This window comes from Chaetodon trifascialis, chromosome 2 (genome assembly GCF_039877785.1).
Source record: "Chaetodon trifascialis isolate fChaTrf1 chromosome 2, fChaTrf1.hap1, whole genome shotgun sequence".
Taxonomy (NCBI): domain Eukaryota; kingdom Metazoa; phylum Chordata; class Actinopteri; order Chaetodontiformes; family Chaetodontidae; genus Chaetodon; species Chaetodon trifascialis.
Window position 1 is genome coordinate 9,457,966 of NC_092057.1, and position 10,878 is coordinate 9,468,843.

The following is a 10,878-nucleotide window of genomic DNA, read 5'->3' on the forward strand; positions in this document are numbered from 1 at the left end:
TTAGTATTGGAAGCAGGTTTATTTATATACCAGCCACAAAAATAGTCAAAAAAACTGTACCATGAGATTTGAAACATTGACTCTTGTTCCTGTTTCCTTTTGTTTCTGTTTGTCAACACTTCTTCATAAATGTCCTGCCATTCCACGCTGCATGTTGGCTGAAGAATCCAATACCTCCAAGGCAAACGGCATCACTTTCATTATTTCTGTGGTTCGCTGACCAAATGTATCGCCTCAAGATATTTCCTGCAGCTAGTTTGAAGAAGTAAAAAATTTGAAAAGGTGCAGTACATGTTGAAATTGCTCTTACAATCATAATAGTGACAGAAAGATTCAATGCAACAGCTGCAAGCCACATTTACATGTTTTTGAAAGGCATGCTGGGATAGAAATCACTACATTGCATTAGCAAATTTATTGCACTTTAACTGACATTGTTAGATTCAGTTTGTTGAAGCACTCGTTTATTACAGCTGTCTTATGCTTTGTTCATTCTGTTGGCTGCTAACATGTTGCCAGAATATCATTTTAAGTAGCTAACTTTAAGTATTTTAATCTTTTTACTTTGACTCTTATATGTCATTGTTAATTAGGTTAATCACTACACTGGACTAATCTGCCATTGATGAGACTTTTTTCTTCTCCCAGTGTAAGAGAAAATGCAACTTATAAATATGAATGAATCCCAGTTTTCTTCTTCTTTCTTGCGTTACTTAATTTTTAAATTACCTTTGGTCAAACTCTTCTTTAAGGTATCTCGTCTTTCTCTGATTTGTAATACTGTAATAATCCAGAATTGTTTTCTCACTTGAACCATTGTTTCCAGAAAATACTTCAATGGAACACTTTATCTTCAACCTTTATTGAAAGTCTGTTCAGCCGCATCTTAAAGTGAACTATTTTTATCCTCCGTCTTCTTATTTGAGTGTCTGAAAGTGTGAAATTCACGCCTGATATTAGTGCGCTAAAAACCTGGTGTCCACGGCATGTTCACTGTACTCTCTGCTCGTGATACCACAATGCAAAGCACCCCATTTTTTAAATGCAAATGCGCCATTGTGCGACTCTGTGCCTGTCAGTGGTGACACAAAATGGTGAAGAACACCCAGCCATCCATCTGATCGCCTCCTTACGACTTCTCTGCGCTTGAGAAATGTCACACTTCATCGACAGTGAGTGTTTTTTAAATAGCAATTATGTTTCCTCCAAATCTTATCTGGTAAAGCAAATTAGCATTATAGTAAATGTATGTTTCGTAGGAGGCAGAGTTGAATGTATGTTCAGTGATGAATCGTTTTATCCAAACCACTGCACGGTACAATGAGTGTATACTTTGTCTGGTCCCACAATGTTTCCCCCTCGAGCTGAATCAATGCACGCTCGCGATCTGCGGTAATAAGATCACAAACATGCCTGATCCCTGTCATTACGAGGCAACTACGCAGGTTACTTTCATTCTTTGTAATCCCGTGAAATGATTTTAAACGGTTGTTTCACAATTTGAAAGAAACAGCAAGAGAAAAACAATCCAAACAAATATAAATGATTTCATTATCTTCCTCTCTGCCGTGAAATTGAGGCAAAGATGCACTGCCAGAGCGAGAGATTTTTGGGGGAATATAGATTTGGGTATGGTTCAGATCCACAGTTAGATAAACAGCATTTTAATACAATACAAACAGATGTTTTTTGTCTGGCTTTAAATGTCCTTATGTGCATGTCTATGTTTGTTGATGTATATGATGATTTTCATTTCATCTCTCCTTCTACAAAAAATGAACTTGATTTGCAGCGATAGATAGATAGATAGATAGATAGATAGATAGATAGATAGATAGATAGATAGATAGATAGATAGATAGATAGATAGATAGATAGATAGATAGATAGTTTTGCCAGAGGCTGTATGTGCTGGATGGATGGCTGGGTGAGCTGAAATGTGACAGCATCTCAATATGTAAACATGTCGTCCCACACAAATTATGCAGCAACCCCTTGGGCCAAAGAGCAACAAGATCCATCATCTCTCCAAGCTTTATTCAAATCAGACTGCTGGTTGAAGTTACGACGGCCTCTCAAGGCTGTTAATGAGGCCGAAATATGTGAAATATGTAATGTAGAGTGTTTTTAAAAGCAAGAGACCGTAACACAATGCATCGTCCCTTCAAGCTCCGACAGAGTCTGACCAGCGGTGTCAGTGGTATCATGTCTGAGTTGGAAAAAACTTCCCTCCATTTGGTACAAATCTAAACCCTTTTAACACATAACAACTCTCCCTCTATCACTCCTTTTTGTCTACTCAGTTTTTATGCATTTATCCATATTAGACTTCCCCATGTGTTACTTTTATCCTTGTAAATATGCTCTCTCTGAAGTATATCTAAGCGCCCGAGCTCTGGGAAACGTGACAGAAGGATTATGAGATGACAGTGATCTCATTAATCTTTGTTCCCCGTTCTTCCTTTTTTAAGCTTGCCACTGTATGTGATATTTGTGACTGTGATGTTTGGGCCAGAATGGGGATGTGTAAAGGTTAAGGTTGATGTAAATCTCTGATGTTAAGCTATTTCACTGAATAAGCGAGAAAGGAGGATCACAGTCAGTGTGAGTCATACTCTGGTGACTATGAATGTTTATACCAAACTTCATGGTTCACTTCATTTACAAAACAGTACTAAAACGCACCATCCCTCCAAATGACCTATACAGAGCAGTGCTGTTGGAGATGCCACCTGAGATATTACATGTGGTAAATGAACCATCGCTGCCTGACTTCCACCCTCACATATGGGACGACTGTAGTGCAAAATAAGTAATTTTTCTGTGGTCCCAGACAGTAGCAAGAGCCACCTGTCACCTTTATTTCTCTGTATGTACTCCTTGGCGTCCTTTCTTTGTCAGAGTGGGGGAAAATTCTCCAAGTATCCCCGGCAATCTCTTCAATATCTCATCACACGCTCTGCGGGCAGACAGTGGGCTTTGTGACTGTGACTGTTTTTCCATCAGGGAGGATTACTTCAGTGTCTGCACCCTATACAGGCATGGACATGTGGGAAAATCTATCTGAGATTCTGGGAACAAGTGAGTTGTATTTGGTACATACACACTTTGCTCTCCAGTGCCGATGGAGATATTGTACACAGGAGTCAGACAAACAGTAACATCTGTGCAATAAAATGCAATTCAATGCAACCATGCATCTATCAAAAACCTCTATAATTATGGTAGAGTCAACACCTCTCTGGCACCTGCCCACCAAAAACTAAACCAGAGAAGCATCACAAAGATAGTATTTCACTAAGAAAGACCACAATACAGGTTTAGAATGGTTTAATATGTATTATGGATTGAGAAGAGCAGAGATGATGAAGGGGGGTGTATTTGGGTGTGGAAGGAAAAAAGTGGGATGGAGGGATGAGGGTGGAGGGATGAAGAAGTAAGGGATGAAGGGATGAAGTGAGAAATTTGGGTCATGGATGGATAAAGTTCAATGATGGATCGGTGTCTGCTGCCAACATGGAGGGAACCGGGGGAGTCGAGACTCTGGGTGCGGTGGGTGTTTCTCTGGATGCTTTGGGAATTTCGGGTTAAAGCCACAGTGGTTCCTGTATTCAATGACAGAGACAAGATAAAGGGGGTTTGGGGTGGAGGGATGCAAAGACTGTTGTTCCCAAACCTAGTTTAAAACTTCGTTTATTGTGGGTCTGTTGTTTTAGATCACATTCTTTTGGGCTGTCGCTTGGATTTCGCCTCTAGTAATGAACATGTAAATTCCAGTTGGAGAAGTTGACATAAACATCCAAAATGCATCCAAAATCACTCCCCGTTTGCTACCTGGTGCATTCTTTAGCATACCTCTTACCATTTGATGCACTGCCCCTAGCTTAACGTTAATAATCACCTGGTTCTGATCTAGTTGCAGAACATCACTGGATTGATTTTAGAAGTGAGATATTTACGACTAAGGACAGGCATAAATTGTTAGGCAGAATTGCCGCAAAGTGTTAGGACCCAGAGATGCAGACTCAGAGACAGCTGGTTTGTGTAAAACCAAACAATATTTATTAAACAAACGAGAAAAAAAACGCACTCAGTGGATGAAAGGAGCTCCGACAAAGCGGGTTTGGAAAAAACGAGGCACGCGTGGCAGCGGCAGGGAGACACTGAAACAAAGAAAAACACAGCACACGGTCAGCGGCTGGAACCAAACAATGGACAACAAACAGTTTCGCTGAGATCGAGGGAAAACGGGAGACGTGGTACTTACAGACCAGAAAACCAGACACCGACATGGGAGGATGAAGGAATAATCCGGCAAGGAAGAGAAGACTGCTCACTCCTTAAATACTCCAGCTCATCTGGGAGAATGAACACAGGTGAGTCGAAGGAGGTGGAGCTGGCAGCAGGTAAGGGGCTGCCCAGCCACGCCAGCAGGGGTGAACAGACAAACACACACACAGGGAAAAGGGGAAAAAGACACAAAAGGAGAGACCGGAAGGCAGGATCCTAACGTAAATGTGATGTGATTCGGACACCCCAGTGATTATGTTAAATCTACCACCCAGGCCCCGTGCCGTGCTTACATTCTCCACCCACCCATCATCCCATTTTCTATATCCACTCATCCTGTGGAGGGTAGCAGTGGCCTGGAGCTTCAGCTTCAGCATGGATTAGACATGACTCAATATACGCCCTGGACAGGTTTCAGGTCTATCACAGGACTAGCACATATAGAAAGACAACCATTCACATTCACATCAAGAGCTTGCAGTTCATCTAACTTGCTTGCCTTTGGACTGTGGGAGGAAACTCACAAAGACAGAGGGAGACACGCAAACTCCCTTTATGTCTCATTCAAATTCTGAATTCTGCCACAAAAGCAAAAATGGCATCATCACCATTGCATTTTATGCTGTCATAAGGCTCAGAAGTCTCAGTGGAAGGCTAATGAAGTAGTCTAGACATGTTGTAATATGGCATTTTCAACTCACCTTCACTACCACACTGACCCAGCTCAGGGTCTGGCAGTCGAAACCTGAGCTTGTTTTCAGACGGGGAATACATACCTGACCTGTGTGGGTGCGTAACAGGGTGTAACTGAAAAGCAGGATGCAGGCTCAGCAAACTCTCCCTGGGTAAATAAAGGTTTAAAAAAAAGAGACAGGAGTGTATGTCAGGTAGATGGATGGCAGGGTTAGGTGTTTGGGACACTGAGACGGTTTGGGAGTGCACCTCATTGACTGCCCTGCAAATAGACAGCTGGAGAAATGAACTGGAGTCAGCCACTATTGAACAGAGCTCAACGGCCCACATCACCAACAGGGATTCACACACAGTGATGCATGCACACACAGGTAGGCAAAATGTTACAGTGGGACATATGACTTGGAGTTGTCCTCAGTGACTTGGACTTGCTTTGACAAGACTTGAAACATATAGGACTTGTCCTGACTGACTTGAGACCTAACTTGAATTAACTTCCTGGAAGGTAGTTTGATCTTTTGCAATTTGAAACAAAAGAACTTGCAGCAAAGCACTTTAATAACAATATAAAAAGTGACTGGTTTGAACCCTTGCTCCAGCTCAGAAAAGGTGGCAGGTTAAGAAGTTAAATACCACATTTCCTGCCCTGTGGCTCCCAGCTGAAGATTGTGACTGAACTTGGAAGATCATAGCTGTGAATGGCTTTATCCCATTTCAAGGGACACCTCTATCAAAGGTGCACCCTGCATCAAGACATCAAGCCAACCTCAAGCAGCCTGATCAAATGCTTTGCTTCAATTATGTTTTTTATTGAAAGCTGTGCTACAGCCAATGGCGAGCAGGCAGACATGAACAGAAATCTCCAGAGGACACGCCTCTCCATGCCTGAAAGTTACAGTCTGTAGTTGTAATCCAAAAAAACAGACGTGAAGAGCCAACATGGACAGACGAACGAAAACAACTGTCATGTGTCCTCAGAATGCAAATTGAATGTTTGATAAAAGGTTGCAACTGGTTCTATCATTGCCAGCCTTTGATATATTCGTGAATTTGGTTTTTGTCATTGTGATTGACTCACACAATATAAAATGGTGAGTCGTTTTTGGCCAAAAGGAATCCAAGCAGTTTTATGTGGAGAAGCCTTTGGAGTGAGGCATTCATGTAAACCGGTGAGATGTACATGCTTTTGAAAAGAGGGCTTCAAAGGAGGTGAACCCCAAAATTGGACCCATCTATTGTGTATACCTGCATAAATGTCAAGAAAAAAGCAAGAGTCTCTGAAAGAGCAAGAGGTGTGAGTTGACATTCCCTGGATGAATGGACGTTGAAAATACACATGCACAAGCCAAGCACCTCACACACAGCCAACCACGGATCAAACATATTGCAATCTCTTGCTCACCTCCTCAAAATCCACCTCACACAAATACCAGCAAGAGATAATTCTCTTATTTTGCCTCGCTGCAGTTTGCCCGATTTGTGTTCGCCTGAAAGATCTACAGACAGTCTCCTCGCCTGCTCTAGGGGAGAGTAAGTGAGAGTCACTGAAGTGTTTTTTAAACTCTTAAACCCAGCAAGAGATGCAGGCAGGGAGGTGAGGAGGCGGCGAGCGAGGAGGCAGGAGTCGGCTGGATTCCATGGAGGTGACAAAGATGCCGGCTCAGCCAAGAGGCACTTGAATAAGTAAAGAAAACTGAAGTTGGGAAGCAGAGATAAGACAGATATCTTAGCCCCTGAACTCTGATGCATTCATACAGAAAAAGGGTTTGGATGTTGAGATTGTGTCTGACAGGCATACACACACCGACTGCTCAGTCTCACTATTGTTTGTCTTTAGCGTTATCTTTCTCTTCTTAGACCTCACTGACACCCCCCAACACACACACACACACGCAGTGAATTTGCATAGTGTTGCAGGCACTAGTCCACTTAAACAAAAAAGCAGCTGTCAGACTCCACAAGAGGTAAATTAGGAGCATTACAAACTGCATGTAGTGACTTTTTCATGACAAACATAACTTCTATTTTTACCAGTGTTATAACTGACTCCTGTCTGATAGATACCAAGTATCTTATGATTCCTCAGTTTCTGGTTAGTGGTCTATGCTGGTACATTTTTTGTTGGTAATGAACAGAAATGACTGGCATGTTACCGTTACACATGTGTTTCTGGATCCATTGTCGAGCCAGATGTGCACATCAGAGAATACATGCTCGCTTATTGTGTGACATCATCAAAAGTGAAACAAGTTATTTATTATTTCTTAAAAGCAAGTGACTCTGTAAAGCAAGTTCTTGATAAGTTTAGAAGTTTAGAGTAACTGTTAAATTTTTCGATTAAAATGTAAAACAACGAGTTACTGTGAGCTGCTTTTCAGAGTATTTATTTACCACCATCATCTCATTCCAGATTTCTCTGAGCTGCTCTGATGAGTCTAAAATAGGCTGGACTGAACACTTCACTGCTGGAAAGTCTGCCCTGAATAACACTATTTCACCGCAATTAATATGCATTTGGAAAAGTCATTCATTATTGATAGCTATGGTCAATAACTTCCTGGTGTTTGCTAGAAGCCCTATTTTAAAACCAGAGCCAGCTTAATGGTTCTACTAATGTTTCTGACAGTCTGCCTCTGATTATTATCACACAAAGCAAAGTCACTCTTTTACCCTTTATTGCCTTTAAATGCTGAACTTTAGTTTGTGTCAGGCTCCTGTAGGATGCACACTTTGATCTGAGACGAGCTTGGCCTGAGTTTCCCAATGAGAAGCTTTGTTTTACCCAGCATGTCCTCACACCTAAATGACAGAATAGGTCGATTGTGTAAATATACCGTAATTTCCGGACTATAAGCCACTACTTTTTTCACACGCTTTGAACCCTGCAGCTTAAACAACAAAGCGGCTAATCTATAGTTTTTTACGGGCTAACGGCCTCCAGGGGGCGCTCTAGCAGGAAACGCAAGAGCAAGACAGACGGGTGGAAGAGATAATGCACAGAGGAAGACGCTAGTTTGATTGTGTTTTCTGGTAGGCTAACAGGCTACGGCCGCTAGGCTGGTTATGTTTTTTAACCAGCCGTGTTACTGCACTTTTACAGTCATTTTACTGCCGTGTTACTGCATGTTTGCTGTCATTTTACTGCTGTGCTACGGCTGTGTTACTGCCGTGTTACAGACACTGTTTGGAAAAAAAACATTTATTTACGGTAATTAAAGATTAAAAAAATCTTACTGTGTACCATCTTTCTGTGTAAATATCTCATGCTACAACATGGGCACCTGCGTATATATGTACACATCTTTTTTTCTTTAATTTAGTTGGTGCGGCTTATATTCAGGTGCGCTCAATAGTCCGGAAACTACGGTATAAGAAATATGTGAGGATGTGCTGGTTTTCCTGGTAAGTCTTGGTTAAACTCAGTTATCCACTTAAGAATAACTAAGAGACACACAGCTTGGACACATTAATCGTCTTCTAAGTTGCTAATGTGTTGAAGTACAGCTGCCTGTTCGCTCATCAATGAGACACAGAGCAACACCGTCATTCTGTGAAGTCTGACATGATTCATGAACATGAGAATGTAAAAACCTTAAAGCAGTGACTATTCAACAAGCAGCTGCTTGAAGCAAGCAAACATCTCTTCCAACTTACCAAGTATTTATGATTTTGGTACTTCACACCAGACGGCGTGAACAATTTAAAAAGTTTAATTTTCTCCTGTTTTCTGGGCAGTTCTAAAAGCCATTACCAGAAGACATTTCTGTATTAGTGGGCAATAAAATGTAATGTTTCCCTCCTCCATCCTGACAGTTATCACCAACTAACTGCAGCATGGATGAACATATGACCACCATTCTAATCTGTTCTCAGTGAGTTGAGTGCATTATTTAATGATATCAGTGGCATTTCTCTCACTAACTGTAAAGTAAATTTGGCAGTCAATAAGGCAGCCTCAGCAGAATGCTGGCTTCGCTGCGAATAAGAGATAAAGCAGGAGATGCGCATACAATTTGTCCTTGCAGCACACGGACTGCATTTACAAGAAAAATGCACATGTCAATTGACGCTCATTAGTTTTCTATAACCGCTTGATCCTACTCAGGGTCATAGAGGCGACGACCTGCAAGACAGTTTCATCCAGTCTGTGAGGCAATTCATAAACACAAAAAAACAACACAGAAATACAAAAAAATATAGTTTCTGAACAGCAGTTGTTTTTCTCGCCTATAAAAGAAAATAGCTCAAAATAGTCAACTAGCAAATGCTTCCAAGCAGTCACAACACGCGCACAGCAGTTGATGTCACGTCAATGTATCATGGCAACTGTCAAGAAAACGTTCAGAAATGTGGAGTGTCTTTCCAAGAGAAATGGACAAATGATTATTTTTTTGTTGAAGTAAAAGACAAACTAGTGTTAGTTTGTGTGGACGAGCCTGCAGTAATGACATAGGCTGATTACAGCTTGTACATTCATGACAGCTTGAAACATGCTAAACTGCATGATCTGCAAGGACAAGTGTCCCTGTGTCAGCCTTCACAAGACAGTGAGACAGTGTTCTCTGTTTGTGGTGAGTGAGCTCATAGCTGAGAAGCTGAAACCTCATTCAGGAGCAGTGTCTTGTTGCTGCTTTGGAGCTGCTAGCACCAAAGTAAAACTGAAACTCAGTGATAGCAAGTGTCTCTGTGATTTGGCCGTCATGATGGACATTACCAAGAACCTCTCACAGCTGAACCTTAAGCTCCAGCCACCTTCTCAGTTCTGAGCTGCAAAGCAGTGACCACCCAGCCAAAACTGACTCCTGCAAAGACCTTATAATAAGACTGACCCAAACCTGGAAAACCAGCTGCAAGTAGCATCATCATCATCACTACCACCTGACATCAGATGCCTCTCCAAAGAGAAGCAGCTCCAGCCATCACATTAGAGGTTAGTGTGATATATATGTTCAATAATTTAGCATGGTCTGCGGAAGATGTTATAAAAATGGAAATGGCCCTTGATAGTAAAAAGGTTCCCCACCCCTGCATTAGGTGGATGTGCTACGGCATTAAAAACAATGTCAAAACACTACTTAGATATACTGTGGACTGAAGTCAGTATAAAAAATCCCTCAACTACCAAACAATGGACAGCAATCATGATCATAAACTGATAGAACTCCTTTTTAATGCTGAAGGAACCAGTACATATAATTTTAACAACTGTCTTCATTACTTCACTGTAAAAGAAATCATTAATGTGGCATATAAAGGCCACTATTTCATTTTTGATACAACGGCAGTTACAAGGCAGCTGGTGCTGCAGCCACACAGCACAGCACAACTATCACATATCACCTCTGATCACATAAAAATCTCTTAGCACAACAGATTGCAGCCCAACCATGTCACAGAGATGCATGTTAAAGGAAAAATGAAACAAAGATTACTGTTAATTATTTCCAATACTGTACAATTCCTATGGGAAAAAAACAACATTCAAGTCTGTGTTGGATGTAGTGATTTGATTTGAAATGATTATCCAATTTACTCAGCAAAAAGCCACCTAACCAGATTTGATTCAGCATATTACAATTACTGTTACCTCCAACAAACAATGCCTTCTTTACTGATAATGGAACAAAATGAAATAATAATCTTTGTTGCAGATGTAGGGTACAAACTATACAAAGCGATCTAAGGTGGTTGAAGGGAATGAAGAAAAACATAAAAGGAAACGTGCGAACAACAGAATGAAAGAAGGTTTGCAACTAACAAATGTATTCAGCTTGCTGATTTGGAATCAGCAATACACAAATCACTGGAGACGAGACTGTAGAAGGTAAACATGGCATCCCCATGGAAATTTGGTTGTGTGTGTGTGTGCGCGTGCGTGTGTGTACGTGTGCTGTC